At 47.0% G+C, this 16,766-nt stretch overlaps 1 long non-coding RNA gene and 1 pseudogene across 1 annotated transcript; both read right to left on the reverse strand.

Moving 5' to 3' along the window:
- Positions 1-5,672: 5,672 nt before the first annotated feature.
- LOC135528861 (uncharacterized) lies at positions 5,673-6,839 on the reverse strand. The gene is made up of 2 exons (XR_010453597.1): positions 6,444-6,839; positions 5,673-6,409 (listed from the first exon to the last, which is right to left on the reverse strand). It is a non-coding gene; the product is annotated as an uncharacterized LOC135528861 (long non-coding RNA).
- A 20-nt stretch (positions 6,840-6,859) lies between these two features.
- Positions 6,860-16,552, reverse strand: LOC135528860 (NAD(P)H dehydrogenase [quinone] 1-like; annotated as a pseudogene).
- Positions 16,553-16,766: the final 214 nt, after the last annotated feature.

Here is a 16,766-nt window from a genome sequence, read left to right on the forward strand (position 1 = left end):
ATCTAGGATCTCAGTCTACTTTCGTTCTTTTTTTTTTTTTAAAGGTACTTGAGGTTCTGGATCATTCCAACTCGACTTTACCCCTTTGAATTGACATTTAAAATGGTTAATGTTAGGGTAATGGCTCTGGTTAAGTTTTAGGGTAAGGGTTAGGATTTAGGTTATGGAAGTCCCAAAGATCACCGGATAGCACTATCTTTTTAAAAACATGACAGTCTGGTCTAGTTTATGACAGATACCTGAGCTGATGAGCAAGTGATTTGTCCTAGAAACCCCATTATATCTCCATAAATCCTCTCTATTTTCTACCCCTTTCATGGGATAAAGTATGACATTGATTCACATAGGAATATCATAGATATGTTGTTTGGGCGGCATCCCACTAGAGAGTTACATACGGAATCATACACAAGACTAATTGAAATAGGATCCCAGTGGACACACTCCTCCTTATTCTGGGCCTTCAAAGTAGGCTTCGGTAACAGCACTATGGAAGTGTACCATCAGCTGGTCATTTATTCATTCACTCTCACCCCACCCTCCTTTATTCAGTCACTCTCACCCCCCTCCTTTATTCAGTCACTCTCACCCCCCTCCTTTATTCAGTCACTCTCACCCCCCCTCCTTTATTCAGTCACTCTCACCCCCCCTCCTTTATTAAGTCACTCTCACCCCCTCCTCCTTTATTCAGTCACTCTCACCCCCTCCTTTATTCAGTCACTCTCACCCCCTCCTTTTTTTAGTCACTCTCACCCCCCCTCCTTTATTCAGTCACTCTCACCCCCCCCTCCTTTATTCAGTCACTCTCACCCCTCCTTTATTCAGTCACTCTCACCCCCTCCTTTTTTAGTCACTCTCTCCCCCTCCTTTATTCAGTCACTCTCACCCCCTCCTTTATTCAGTCACTCTCACCCCCTCCTTTATTCAGTCACTCTCCCCCCTCCTTTATTCAGTCACTCTCACCCCCTCCTTTATTCAGTCACTCTCACCCCCCCTCCTTTATTCAGTCACTCCCCCTCCTTTATTCAGTCACTCTCACCCCCCTCCTTTATTCAGTCACTCTCACTCCCCCTCCTTTATTCAGTCACTCTCACCCCCCTCCTTCAGGCAACAGAGAATCTGTAGTTGGACGGTTTGAAGAAGTTTAATCCGTGCTCTGATTGGAGTGTTATTGCCATGTGAAGGTCAAACCCAGCTCTATTATTTATCCCTAATTGTTTTATTATAAGTATATACTAATAGTAATGGCTGTATAACATATACAGGTATTCAGATATCAGCAGTGCTTTAGTACATGGTGGTACAGAATGAGGATAATACAACACACAACAGTAATCTACTATTATTATTATACAGTAACTTTACAGTGTAGTGTGTGTAGTTGACTTGCCAGCCTCTGTAACAATCGCTGTCACCAAGTTTTCCAGAAATCCAGGTTGGATTTCCTACTTATACCATCCTGATTCCCAGAATCTTCCAGCTGGGATTTCTGGAAAACTTCAGCATTTTGGGGGGGGAAAGTTTCCAGAATTTTGCACTTTGACATAATCCAAACTGTATTTTCGTGAACGAGCCTGATCATGTGATAGCTCACCATTCTGTTTCATCTCAAGGAGGCCCTGAGATCAGGTTGGTTCTATGAGGTTATAAAAACTGTGTATGCACCCACAGGAGGTTGGTGGCACCTCGATTGGGGAGGATGGGCTCGTGGTAATGACTGGAGCGGAATCTTTGGAATGGTACCAAATACCATCTAACGCGTGGTTTCCATGGTTTCCAAGTGTTTGATGCCGTTCCATTTGCTCCGTTCCGGTCATCATTATGAGCAGCAGTCTCCTGTGATATGTACGTTGAGTTGATGTCAAATGGCAAACCCATTATCAACCAATCAGGAGTTCTGGAAAACCTGGGATTTTGGGGAAAGTTACTAGAATTTTACAACCCTGGTTTTGTTGATGTCAAACAGTTTCCCCTTTACTATCCTCAGCCTTCAGCTGGTTATCAGAGGGAGGGGTTATCAGCTTTCAGCTGGTTATCAGAGGGGGGGTTACCAGCTTTCAGCTGGTTATCAGAGGGAGGGGTTATCAGCTTTCAGGTGGTTATCAGAGGGAGGGGTTATCAGCTTTCAGCTGGTTATCAGAGGGGGGGGTTATCAGCTTTCAGCTGGTTATCAGGGAGGAGGGGTTACCAGCCTTCAGCTGGTTATCAGGGAGGAGGGGTTACCAGCCTTGAGCTGGTTATCAGGGAGGAGGGGTTTCCAGCCTTGAGCTGGTTATCAGGGAGGAGGGGTTTCCAGCCTTCAGCTGGTTATCAGGGAGGAGGGGTTACCAGCCTTCAGCTGGTTATCAGGGAGGAGGGGTTACCAGCCTTCACCTGGTTATCAGGGAGGAGGGGTTACCAGCCTTCAGCTGGTTGTCAGGGAGGAGGGGTTATCAGCCTTCACCTGGTTGTCATAGAGGAGGGGTTATCAGCATTGAGCTTTTTATCAGGGAGGAGGGGTTACCAGCCTTGAGCTTTTTATCAGGGAGGAGGGGTTACCAGCCTTGAGCTGGTTATCAGGGAGGAGGGGTTACCAGCCTTGAGCTTTTTATCAGGGAGGAGGGGTTACCAGCCTTGAGCTTTTTATCAGGGAGGAGGGGTTACCAGCCTTGAGCTGGTTATCAGGGAGGAGGGGTTACCAGCCTTGAGCTGGTTATCAGGGAGGAGGGGTTACCAGCCTTCAGCTGGTTATCAGGGAGGAGGGGTTACCAGCCTTCAGCTGGTTATCAGGGAGGAGGGGTTACCAGCCTTCACCTGGTTATCAGGGAGGAGGGGTTACCAGCCTTCAGCTGGTTATCAGGGAGGAGGGGTTACCAGCCTTCAGCTGGTTATCAGGGAGGAGGGGTTACCAGCCTTCAGCTGGTTATCAGGGAGGAGGGGTTACCAGCCTTCAGCTGGTTATCAGGGAGGAGGGGTTATCAGCTTTCAGCTGGTTATCAGGGAGGAGGGGTCATCAGCTTTCAGCTGGTTATCAGAGGGAGGGGTTATCAGCTTTCAGCTGGTTATCAGAGGAAGGGGTTATCAGCTTTCAGCTGGTTATCAGGGAGGAGGGGTCATCAGCTTTCAGCTGGTTATCAGAGGGAGGGGTCATCAGCCTTCAGCTGGTTATCAGAGGGAGGGGTCATCAGCTTTCAGCTGGTTATCAGGGAGGAGGGGTCATCAGCTTTCAGCTGGTTATCAGAGGGAGGGGTTATCAGCCTTCAGCTGGTTGTCAGGGAGGAGGGGTTATCAGCCTTCAGCTGGTTATCAGGGAGGAGGGGTTACCAGCCTTCAGCTGGTTATCAGGGAGGAGGGGTTATCAGCCTTCATTTGGTTATCAGGGAGGAGGGGTTATCAGCCTTCAGCTGGTTATCAGGGAGGAGGGGTTATCAGCCTTCAGCTGGTTGTCATGGAGGAGGGGTTACCAGCCTTCAGCTGGTTATCAGGGAGGAGGGGTTACCAGCCTTCAGCTGGTTATCAGGGAGGAGGGGTTATCAGCCTTCAGCTGGTTATCAGGGAGGAGGGGTTATCAGCCTTCAGCTGGTTATCAGGGAGGAGGGGTTCCCAGCCTTCACCTGGTTATCAGGGAGGAGGGGTTACCAGCCTTCAGCTGGTTGTCAGGGAGGAGGGGTTATCAGCCTTCACCTGGTTGTCATGGAGGAGGGGTTATCAGCATTGAGCTTTTTATCAGGGAGGAGGGGTTACCAGCCTTGAGCTTTTTATCAGGGAGGAGGGGTTACCAGCCTTGAGCTTTTTATCAGGGAGGAGGGGTTACCAGCCTTGAGCTGGTTATCAGGGAGTAGGGGTTACCAGCCTTGAGCTGGTTATCAGGGAGGAGGGGTTACCAGCCTTCAGCTGGTTATCAGGGAGGAGGGGTTACCAGCCTTCAGCTGGTTATTAGGGAGGAGGGGTTACCAGCCTTCAGCTGGTTATTAGGGAGGAGGGGTTACCAGCCTTCAGCTGGTTATCAGGGAGGAGGGGTTACCAGCCTTCAGCTGGTTATCAGGGAGGAGGGGTTACCAGCCTTCAGCTGGTTATCAGGGAGGAGGGGTTACCAGCCTTCAGCTGGTTATCAGGGAGGAGGGGTTACCAGCCTTCAGCTGGTTATCAGGGAGGAGGGGTTACCAGCCTTCAGCTGGTTATCAGGGAGGAGGGGTTATCAGCTTTCAGCTGGTTATCAGGGAGGAGGGGTCATCAGCTTTCAGCTGGTTATCAGAGGGAGGGGTTATCAGCTTTCAGCTGGTTATCAGAGGGAGGGGTTATCAGCTTTCAGCTGGTTATCAGGGAGGAGGGGTCATCAGCTTTCAGCTGGTTATCAGAGGGAGGGGTCATCAGCCTTCAGCTGGTTATCAGAGGGAGGGGTTATCAGCTTTCAGCTGGTTATCAGGGAGGAGGGGTCATCAGCTTTCAGCTGGTTATCAGAGGGAGGGGTTATCAGCCTTCAGCTGGTTATCAGGGAGGAGGGGTCATCAGCTTTCAGCTGGTTGTCAGGGAGGAGGGGTTATCAGCCTTCAGCTGGTTATCAGGGAGGAGGGGTTACCAGCCTTCAGCTGGTTATCAGGGAGGAGGGGTTATCAGCCTTCAGCTGGTTATCAGGGAGGAGGGGTTATCAGCCTTCATTTGGTTATCAGGGAGGAGGGGTTATCAGCCTTCAGCTGGTTGTCATGGAGGAGGGGTTACCAGCCTTCAGCTGGTTATCAGGGAGGAGGGGTTATCAGCCTTCAGCTGGTTATCAGGGAGGAGGGGTTACCAGCCTTCAGCTGGTTATCATGGAGGAGGGGTTACCAGCCTTCACCTGGTTGTCATGGAGGAGGGGTTCCCAACAATACAACTAAAAACAAATGTTTGTGTGTCCTCCTCCCATGAGTTGTTTTTAATTTTAATCCGTTTTTTAAAGGGAAGGGAGTTCCATGCAATCATGGCTCTGTATAAAACCGTGTATTGCCTTGAATTAGTTCTGGACTTGGGGACTGTGAAGAGACCCCTGGTGGCATGTCTTTGTGGGGTATGTATGGGGTGTCTCTGCTGGGTGTTATTTGATTACGCAAACAATCTGGAATGTTCATTCCAGTAGTATTTATCATTAAAACAAATAGAAGAGAAGCAGTTCATCTCTTGTCAACCCTCAACCAGGAAAGACTGGGATGCATGTTGCTGATGTTAGTTCAGGGCAAGGCGTTCAGGGCAAGGCGTCCAGGGCAAGGCGTCCAGGGCAAGGCGTTCAGGGCAAGTCGTTCAGGGCAAGGCGTCCAGGGCAAGGCGTTCAGGGCAAGGCGTTCAGGGCAAGGCGTCCAGGGCAAGGCGTTCAGGGCAAGGCGTCCAGGGCAAGGCGTTCAGGGCAAGGCGTGCTGCTCTGTTTTGAGACAGCGGTTCTCTCTTAGAAAATAGGGCTCCAAAACCGTTCTTCAACTGTCCACATAGGAGAACCCTTTTTGGTTCTAGGTGAAAACCATTTTTGGTTCCAGGTATGAAAAGGTTTTTATTGGAACCAAAAGAGTTCTACCTGTAACCAACAAGCGTTCTTCAAAGGGTTCTCCTTTGGTTCAAAATGCTTTTTAGTTTCTAGATAGCACCTTTAAGAGGGTAGCTTTGCTAGATTCCTCCTTTGCTCCACCTGACCATATTACCGGACAGTAATCAACATGAGACATGACCAGAGTCTGAACAACTAGTGCAGTTTATTGATGTTTCAAAAACGCAGAACATCTTTTTACAACAGACATACCTCTCCCCATCTTCACGACAACTCTGTCAATTTGACTTGACCATAATAACTGACCATCCACTGTTATACTTAAGCAATGAGGCGCGAGGGGGGGGATGTGGTTTATGGACAATTTACGACGGCTAAGGGCTGTTCTTAAGCACGACGCAACGCAGAGTTCTTGGATACAGCCTTTAGCCGTGGAATATTGGCCATTTACCACAACCCCCCCAAGGTGCCTTATTGCTATTATAAACTGGTTACCAACGTAATTAGAAGAGTCCAAATAAATGTTTTGTTATATCCGTGGTATACCACGGCTGTTAGCCAATCAGCATTCAGGGCTCGAAGCACCCAGTTTATAAGTATGAATTTAGCTTCCTCAACTTGCTCAATGGTCACAACCCTTTATACACAACTCCAGCTGAGGTTTAGGTCTTAGAGAATGTTTTTATTATTAAACACCTGATACTGATGTGTAGAGTGTGGAATCATCTGCATACGTAGTGATTCTAGCTTTGTGTTTAAGACCAGTGGCAAATCATTTGTAAAAATAGAGAAGAGTAACTGGCCCAAGGCAACTACCCTGAGGGACACCGCACTTTACATATCTGATGTTAGAGAAGCTTCCACTGAAGGACACTCTCTGGATTCTATTGGAGAAATAATTATCCAAGGGTCATCAGCCTTCAGCTGGTTGTCAGGGGGAGGGGTCATCAGCCTTCAGCTGGTTGTCAGGGGGGAGGGGTCATCAGCTGGTTGTCAGGGGGAGGAGTCATCAGCTGGTTGTCAGAGGGAGGAGTCATCAGCTGGTTGTCAGGGGGAGGAGTCATCAGCTGGTTGTCAGGGGGAGGAGTCATCAGCTGGTTGTCAGGGGGAGGAGTCATCAGCTGGTTGTCAGGGGGAGGAGTCATCAGCTGGTTGTCAGGGGGAGGAGTCATCAGCCGGTTGTCAGGGGGAGGAGTCATCAGCCTTCAGCTGGTTGTCAGGGGGAGGAGTCATCAGCTGGTTGCCAGGGGTGAGGGGTCATCAGCCTTCAGCTGGTTGCCAGGGGGGAGGGGTCATCAGCCTTCAGCTGATTGCCAGGGGGAGGGGTCATCAGCCTTCAGCTGGTTGTCAGGGGAGGGGTCATCAGCCTTCAGCTGGTTGTCAGGGGAGGGGTCATCAGCCTTCAGCTGGTTGTCAGGGGGGAGGGGTCATCAGCCTTCAGCTGGTTGTCAGGGGGGAGGGGTCATCAGCCTTCAGCTGGTTGTCAGGGGGGAGGGGTCATCAGCCTTCAGCTGGTTGTCAGGGGGGAGGGGTCATCAGCCTTCAGCTGGTTGTCAGGGGGGAGGGGTTTCCCCAAGTGGTGTCCGGTGGTGATGCCGTGGGGGCGGGTGCTCTGCTCCGCCCTGACCTCAGGCCGCAGCACGAAGCCTCCGGGGAAGGTCAGGTCAAACATCTCGCTGGGGGCAAAGGTCAGGGGTCGCTCGACCAGCAGGGTCTTCAGCCTGGCCCTCCAGCCATCCAGCATGGCTGTCCGAGTCGCGGGGGGGTTGTGTCCCGGACACCAGAACACCTGGGGGCTAGCACCTGAAATCCACAGAAGTGAAGCACGCCATTCTGGAAGGATGGAGGGACGTGGAGGAGAGAGGAGAGGAGTCTGGGTCAAATACATGTAGCAAATACTTGAACTGCGCTTGGTTTAGTTTGCACAATATGCTACAATGGAACCAATAAAATAAACCCCAAAAAATGCAAACCCAAAACGAAATGAAACACATTGGAAATACTTGGTATTTGGAGATAACCTTGAAGCATAAAAATGTATGAGGAAACTCATTTTGAGACACACAAGTATCCCCAAAGCCACTTGATTGTCTTCTCAATCTATGAGAAGCAAATACAGCAAAATATTTTTTGGGGGGGTGTCACATCTTAACTCTTCCCCCCTGGCTGTCATCCTGCGTTACCTGTAGGGGCCACAGTGTGACGTTAATGTCTCCGTTGAGGCCGTCAGGGCGGTACATAGTCTGCATAGACCCAGTGCTGAACGACAACATGGCTTTCTTGTCCTGTAAAATGACAAAGAGTATGAAGTGTAACTCCCAACAGCAGGGTAGCCTAGTGGTTAGAGTGGAGCGGCGGCAGCGTAGCCTAGTGGTTAGATTGGAGGGGCGGCAGCGTAGCCTAGTGGTTAGAGTGGAGGGGCGGCAGCGTAGCCTAGTGGTTAGAGTGGAGGGGCGGCAGCGTAGCCTAGTGGTTAGAGCGGAGGGGCGGCAGCGTAGCCTAGTGGTTAGAGCGTTGGACTAGTAACCGAAAGGTTGCAAGTTCAAACCCCCGAGCTGACAAGGTACAAATCTGTCGTTCTGCCCCTGAACAGGCAGTTGACCCACTGTTCCTAGGCCGTCATTGAAAATAAGAATTTGTTCTTAACTGACTTGCCTAGTAAATAAAGAGGTACAATTAAAAGACAGAGGCCCTATTCATTCCACCAAAACACCATTTACCCTTAACCTAGAAGCAATATAGCCTGAACTGAATGAGAGCAGTGTGTCATTTCATAAGGTAGATATTATGTAGGGTGTCCAAACAAAAACACATCATTTGACCAATGGGTAAAACACTATATTAATTGTGTAGGTAATGCTCAAACAAAAACCAATGGTCCAAACCTCATGTCTCTGTCATAATCTGTTCAAAATGTTTTTTTGTTTTTTTACCCTTGTAGGATGTTTTATACCCATGTAGGATGTTTTATACCCTTGTAGGATGTTTTATACCCTTGTAGGATGTTTTATACCCTTGTAGGATGTTTTATACCCTTGTAGGATGTTTTATACCCTTGTAGGATGGACAAAATCAGGGTGATTCAATCAATGGAGGCCAGAGAAAAAAAAGTGGTGAAAAATCAGGAAAAGAACATTAGGTCAGCTAGACTAGAGGATGTTAGAGAATAGCATTAGGTCAGCTAGACTAGAGGATGTTAGAGAATAGTATTAGGTCAGCTAGACTAGACGATGTTAGAGAATAGCATTAGGTCAGCTAGACTAGAGGATGTTAGAGAAAAGCATTAGGTCAGCTAGACTAAACGATGTTAGAGAATAGCATTAGGTCAACTAGACTAGAGGATGTTAGAGAATAGTATTAGGTCAGCTAGACTAGAGGATGTTAGAGAATAGCATTAGGTCAGCTAGACTAGACGATGTTAGAGAATAGCATTAGGTCAGCTAGACTAGAGGATGTTAGAGAATAGTATTAGGTCAGCTAGACTAGAGGATGTTAGAGAATAGCATTAGGTCAGCTAGACTAGAGGATGTTAGAGAATAGCATTAGGTCAGCTAGACTAGAGGATGTTAGAGAATAGCATTAGGTCAGCTAGACTAGAGGATGTTAGAGAATAGTATTAGGTCAGCTAGACTAGAGGATGTTAGAGAATAGCATTAGGTCAGCTAGACTAGAGGATGTTAGAGAATAGCATTAGGTCAGCTAGACTAGAGGATGTTAGAGAATAGCATTAGGTCAGCTAGACTAGACGATGTTAGAGAATAGCATTAGGTCAGCTAGACTAGAGGATGTTAGAGAATAGCATTAGGTCAGCTAGACTAGACGATGTTAGAGAATAGCATTAGGTCAGCTAGACTAGATGATGTTAGAGAATAGCATTGTGTCAGCTAGACGATGTTAGAGAATAGCATTAGGTCAGCTAGACTAGACGATGTTAGAGAATAGCATTAGGTCAGCTAGACTAGACAATGTTAGAGAAGAGCATTAGGTCAGCTAGACTAGAGGATGTTAGAGAATAGCATTAGGTCAGCTAGACTAGAGGATGTTAGAGAATAGCATTGGGTCAGCTAGACTAGAGGATGTTATAGAATAGCATTGGGTCAGCTAGACTAGAGGATGTTAGAGAATAGCATTGGGTCAGCTAGACTAGAGGATGTTAGAGAATAGCATTGGGTCAGCTAGACTAGACGATGTTAGAGAATAGCATTAGGTCAGCTGGACTAGACGATGTTAGAGAATAGCATTAGGTCAGCTAGACTAGAGGATGTTAGAGAATAGCATTAGGTCAGCTAGACTAGATGAAGTTAGAGAATAGCATTGTGTCAGCTAGACTAGACGATGTTAGAGAATAGCATTGTGTCAGCTAGACTAGACGTGCTCATTCAGGCTGGCGCACGTTCAATCTGTGTAATCTAGAACATCCTACTGTCACGCAGTAACGCAAACTAGCGGTATATTAACGTGAACAAAACGGAATCAGGAAATGAATGCATCTGTCCATTGCTATTCAATTGCAGGTCCCGACTTCATTCCGCTTTGATTAACCATTCAGAACATGAAGAATCATATTTGTCTTGGTAAAATGTATTTTATAGCATATGGAAGTTACATTTCATCACCAACGTGCGTGTTTACCCACTTTGGGCAGAGTGGTGGACCCCCTACATTATGGCTATTTTAAACTGTGTAGGGTAGTAGGGGGTAACTAGCTGTAAATTCACATAAAGACCACAAGATGTCACTAAATTATTTTCGCAACACTTTCTCAGGCTGTCACTGTTCTTGCTGAACAAAAAAATGTCCTCAATGTCACCACAATTTTGAGACAATTCAACAAAACGATTGTGGTAAATTGATCTAATTTTTTTGAAATGTTGAAAAAGTTGTAGATATATTCCAATGAAGTTAGATCTCTGTTTATATATATATATATATATATAAGAATGCCTTAAATAATCCATTTTTTTAGAGAGAAAAATGTAGATCATTTTTTTGTAAAGTAGTAAAGTAATAAGATGTTGGTTGAGTGTGTTGGGGGCTAGTTACCCCTTGATGGTTATGAATGTGGTTCTACCTGACATTTAGACAATGACTAGCCCAGTTAGCGCTAGTTTATGCTAACTTGCTAGCTAGCAAATTCACTAGCAGTTAATGCTAGCCAGCTAGCAAATTCACTAGCAGTTAATGCTAGCCAGCTAGCTAGTTAGCATAAACTACTAGGAGTTCTAGCTGGCAAACTTACTACCAGATTGTCTGAGATAAAATACATAAACAAAGATAACGTAACTTAATTTCAGTTGTAAATGTTTCCACTAGTGACTGATAGCTTTACAGGTAATGCACCTTTATAGACTTATAGCTATTTTATACAGCATTTTATGTCATATAGCCAGCTATCTACGTTTTGAACAGAGAGCTTTTCAATTGGCATCTCTACCCTTGTTTTCAGTCACAAGTGGGGACTTGATTAGGTGGGAGCATTGCATTTACATCGAAACCTCCTGATCCGGGCCCATACATGGCATGAACTCTTCCTGCTCATTGTCAATGGGTATGACACTAACACAGGCCACTGGAACTAAAGACATGAAACAGAAGGGTCAAAAGGTCAAACCTTGAATATTCCATTGTTGTACATCTTCTGCAGCGAGAAGGCAAAGCCTTGAGTCAGAACTCTGTCTATCCAGCCCTTCATGATGGCTGGAACGCTGAACCAGTACATAGGGAACTGATGAGGAGAGAGAGGTGGTTGACACTCCATCCACAACAATCCAATCACTGTTAAGACTATGATGGGGAGTGTAGGCTTAAATACTTTGGGGAGAAAGGTGGAGAATTTAAAACGCAGCAGGGCACAGTCGAAGAAGAGACAGAGAGAGAGAGGTTGGGGGAGGGGAGGGAGACAGAAAGAGAGAGAGGGGAAAGAGAGGGGGAAAGAGAGAGAAAGAGAGGGAAAGAGAGAGTGAAAGAGAGAAAAAGAGGGAAAGAGAGAGAGGGAGAAAGAGAGAGAGAGGAGAGAGAGAGGTGGTTGACACTCCATCTACAACAATCCAATCACTGTTAAGACTATGATGGGGAGTGTAGGCTTAAATACTTTGGGGAGAAAGGTGGAGAATTTAAAACGCAGCAGGGCACAGTCGAAGAAGAGACAGAGAGAGAGAGGTTGGGGGAGGGGAGGGAGACAGAAAGAGAGAGAGGGGAAAGAGAGGGGGAAAGAGAGAGAAAGAGAGGGAAAGAGAGAGTGAAAGAGAGAAAGAGGGAAAGAGTGAGGGGGAAAGAGAGAGGAGAGAGAGGAGAGAGGGAGAGAGAGAGAGGGAGGGATTGGGAAGAGTGTGTGACCTCTGACCTGGAAGATGACGAGCTCCGCCGCCTCCACTTTCCGCTGCTCAGCTATGATGTCATCACTGAGTCGACCCTCCTTCCAGGCATGCATGGTCTCCTCTCCGTACTTGAAGTGCTCCGGGTTCTTCACCTCACCTGGCAAAGGGACAGAACAGCAGCAACGTCAAGCGTGTGTGTAGTTTGTTTGGCACGTGTGTTGGCGTGTGTGAGCGTGTGTGTGTTGGCGTGTGTGTGTGTGTAGTTTGTTGGCACGTGTGTTGGCGTGTGTGAGCATGTGTGTGTTGGCGTGTGTGTGTGTAGTTTGTTGGCGTGTGTGAGCATGTGTGTGTGTACCTATAATATCCTCCATGGTGGCGGAGGCTCTGAAGTTCATGGCGTAAAGGTCAGACACAACAACCTTGTAGCCCTGCTGTCTGAGGGCTTCCACGGCAACATCCTTCGCTGCCGAGTTAAAGGACCCCCCACTCTGATGGGCGTACACAATCAGCACTGTCTTCTGAGCTGGTACACACACACACACACACACACACGATAAGGTGGTGGATGGATCAGTCATAATTGTTTCCCTAAAACAACACTACACATCAAGTTACATTTCATTATGAATGTGTTGTCATCTGGTTTTTACTCAATCAAAAAGGGTTCCAAAGGGGTTCTGTGGCTGTCGCCGTAGGAGAACCCTTTTTGGTTACAGGTAGAACCCTTTTGGAACCCAAAAGAGTTCCACCAGGAACCAAAAAGGGTTCTTCTTGAAACCAAAAATGGTTCCACCTGGATCCAAAAAGGGTTCTACCCTGAACACAAAATGTTTTTGTTTTTTTCAAAAGGGTTATTCTATGAGAACAGCTGAAAACCCCCTTTTGGTTCTAGATAGCACCTTCTTTTCTAAGAACGTATTACTGTTTTATTACTGTGACAGTGTTCCACATGGCACCCCATTCCCTTTATCGTGCACTACTGTGGACCAGGGTAGTGCACTACTGAGGACCAGGGTCGTGCACTACTGTTGACCAGGGTCCAATAGGGTAGTGTACTACTGTTGACCAGGGTCCATAGGGTTGTGCACTACTGTTGACCAGGGTCCAATAGGGTAGTGCACTACTGTTGACCAGGGTCCAATAGGGTAGTGCACTACTGTTGACCAGGGTCCATAGGGTAGTGCACTACTGTTGCCCAGGGTCCATAGGGTAGTGCACTACTGTTGACCAGGGTCCATAGTGTAGTGCACTACTGTTGACCAGGGTCCAATAGGGTAGTGCACTACTGTTGACCAGGGTCAATAGGGTAGTGCACTACTGTTGCCCAGGGTCCATAGGGTAGTGCACTACTGTTGACCAGGGTCCATAGTGTAGTGCACTACTGTTGACCAGGGTCCAATAGGGTAGTGCACTACTGTTGACCAGGGTCCAATAGGGTAGTGCACTACTGTTGCCCAGGGTCCATAGGGTAGTGCACTACTGTTGACCAGGGTCCAATAGGGTAGTGCACTACTGTTGACCAGGGTCCAATAGGGTAGTGCACAACTGTTGACCAGGGTCCATAGGGTAGTGCACTACTGTTGACCAGGGTCCATAGGGTTGTGCACTACTGTTGACCAGGGTCCATAGGGTAGTGCACTACTGTTGACCAGGGTCCATAGTGTAGTGCACTACTGTTGACCAGGGTCCAATAGGGTAGTGCACTACTGTTGACCAGGGTCCAATAGGGTAGTGCACTACTGTTGCCCAGGGTCCATAGGGTAGTGCACTACTGTTGACCAGGGTCCAATAGGGTAGTGCACTACTGTTGACCAGGGTCCAATAGGGTAGTGCACAACTGTTGACCAGGGTCCATAGGGTAGTGCACTACTGTTGACCAGGGTCCATAGGGTTGTGCACTACTGTTGACCAGGGTCCATAGGGTAGTGCACTACTGTTGACCAGGGTCCATAGGGTAGTGCACTACTGTTGACCAGGGTCCATAGGGTTGTGCACTACTGTTGACCAGGGTCCATAGGGTAGTGCACTACTGTTGACCAGGGTCCATAGGGTAGTGCACTACTGTTGCCCAGGGTCCATAGGGTAGTGCACTACTGTTGACCAGGGTCCATAGGGTAGTGCACTACTGTTGACCAGGGTCCAATAGGGTAGTGCACAACTGTTGCCCAGGGTCCATAGGGTCGTGCACTACTGTATTTGACCCCTCTGAAAAACATGACTTAGTACTTGGTGGCAAAACCCTTGTTGGCAATCAGAGAGGTCAGACGTTTCTTGTAGTTGGCCACCAGGTTTGCACACATCTCAGGAGGGATTTTGTCCCACTCCTCTTTGCAGATCTTCTCCAAGTCATTAAGGTTTCGAGCCTGACGTTCTGAAACTCGAACCTTCAGCTCCCTCCACAGATTTTCTATGGGATTACGGTCTGGAGGCTGGCTAGGCCACTCCAGGACCTTAATGTGCTTCTTCTTGAGCCACTCCTTTGTTGCCTTGGCTATGTGTTTTGGGACATTGTCATGCTGGAATACCCATCCACGACCCATTCTCAATGCCCTGGCCGAGGGAAGGAGGTTCTCACCCAAGATTTGACGGGACATGGCCCCATCCATCGTCCCTTTGATGCGGTGAAGTTGTCCTGTTCCCTTAGCAGAAAAACACCCCCAAAGCATAATGTTTCCATCTCCATGGCGGAGATCTTTGTGGGCTATACTCGGCCTTGTCTCAGGATGGTAAAAAAAAAGTTGGTGGTTGAAGATATCCCTCTAGTGGTGTGGGGGCTATGCTTTGGCAAAGTGGGCGGGGTTATATCCTTCCTGTTTGGCCCTGTCTGGGGGCATCATCGGATGGGGCCACAGTGTCTCCTGACCCTTCCTGTCTCAGCCTCCAGTATTTATGCTGCAGTAGTTTGTGTGTCAGGGGGCTAGGGTCAGTTATATATCTGGAGTACTTCTCCTGTCTTATCCGGTGTCCTGTGTGAATTTAAGTATGCTCTCTAATTCTCTCTTTCTTTCTCTCTCTCGGAGGACCTGAGCCCTAGGACCATGCCTCAGGACTACCTGGCATGATGACTCCTTGCTGTCCCCAGTCCACCTGGCCGTGCTGCTGCTCCGGTTAACTGTTTTGCCTGCGGCTATGGAATCCTGACCTGTTCACCGGACGTGCTACCTCTCCCAGACATGCTGTTTTCAACTCCCTAGAGACAGCAGGAGTGGTAGAGATACTCTCAATGATCGGCTATGAAAAGCCAACTGACATTTACTCCTGAGGTGCTGACTTGCTGCACCCTCTACAACTACTGTGATTATTATTATCTGACCCTGCTGGTCATTTATGAACATTTGAATATCTTGGCCACGTTCTGTTATAATCTCCACCCGGCACAGCCAGAAGAGGACTGGTCACTCCTCATAGCCTGGTTCCTCTCTTGGTTTCTTCCTAGGTTTTGGCCTTTCTAGGGAGTTCTAGGGTGAGATCTTGCATGGAACCCCAGGCTGAGGGAGATTGACAGTTATTTTGTGTTTAATAATCGCACCAACTCTTGTCACCTTCTCACCAAGCTGCTTGGCGATGGTTTTGTAGCCCAATCCAGCCTTGTGTAGGTCTACAATCTTGTCCCTGACATACTTGGAGAGCTCTTTGGTCTTGGCCATGGTGGAGAGTTTGGAATCTGATTGATTGATTGCTTCTGTGGACAGGTGTCTTATACAGGTAACAAACAGATGAGGAGCACTCCCTTTAAGAGTGTGCTCCTAATCTCAGCTCGTTACCTGTATAAAAGACACCGGAGACCCAGAAACCTTTCTGATTGAGAGATGGTTAAATACATATTTCCCTCATTAAAATGCAAATCAATTTATAACATTTTTGACATGCATTTTTCTTGATATTTTTGTTATTCTGTCTCTCACTGTTCAAATAAACCCACCATTAAAATTATAGATGGATTATTTCTTTGTCAGTGGGCAAAAGTACAAAATCAGCAGGGGATAAAATACTTTCCCTCACTGTAGATAGCCAGGGGCTCACTTCAAGACCATCTGTAAATAAAAAACTAGAAAATAGGAGGATGTTTGAAATTATTTATACTTTTGATAATTAAGTATTATTATTTTTTTGTTTAGCAATTACTTATACTTTTGATACTTGAGTATATTTAAAACAAAATACTTTACAACTTTTTCAAGTAGTATTTTAGTGGGGACATTTCAATTTTACTTGACTCATTTTCTATTAAGGTATATTTGACTGTTTCCACAACTGACAATACATCCATTGTGTTTGTTAAACTACAACGGAACTATTGTATAAAGCTGTCCAAGTTCAATAATGCTGATCACAATACTCTGCTTTAATGAATAAAAAAACGGAGTGGTTTTGTCATTATAGCGTTTGCATAAATCTTACGCAGTAGAGCAACACAAAGTACTAAGGCATCAGCACAAAATCACACCACTTGTTGGCTATTTACTCAAACACTGGACAAATGCATGACAACTTTAAATTCAGCTGAACAAGCCAGTAGGATAATGAAATATAAACCAAAGTACCTGAAAGCAGAGATATTGTAAATGCACTAATATCTCACCGTTGAGACTTACCCATGACGCGAGTTTATGATCGGTCCTTCCTCAGATCTGGATGCTCCCTCTTCTGCAACTCGAGGGGAAAAGCTGCGTCTTTGTATGGTGCCGCAGCGCGCTGCTCTTATCACTATGAAACCGCCCGCTGATATTCGCGTGAGAAACATTGTGTGATTGAAACTGAGATTGAGCGGTTACACAACACCAGAATCTCGAGTCACACGTACACAAAGAAGAAGAAAGAAAAAAACGTCCTGTAGCCTCGACAGCCATGGGACCATGGGGCCGACCAAAGTCTATCCAGGCGTGTTTTAACGTCGGGAAATGTTACAGCCAGTTTACCGGTTGAGAGAATGATTTGTTTACTACCTTTGGCTTTAG

Source organism: Oncorhynchus masou, unplaced genomic scaffold (genome assembly GCF_036934945.1).
Source record: "Oncorhynchus masou masou isolate Uvic2021 unplaced genomic scaffold, UVic_Omas_1.1 unplaced_scaffold_1051, whole genome shotgun sequence".
Taxonomy (NCBI): domain Eukaryota; kingdom Metazoa; phylum Chordata; class Actinopteri; order Salmoniformes; family Salmonidae; genus Oncorhynchus; species Oncorhynchus masou.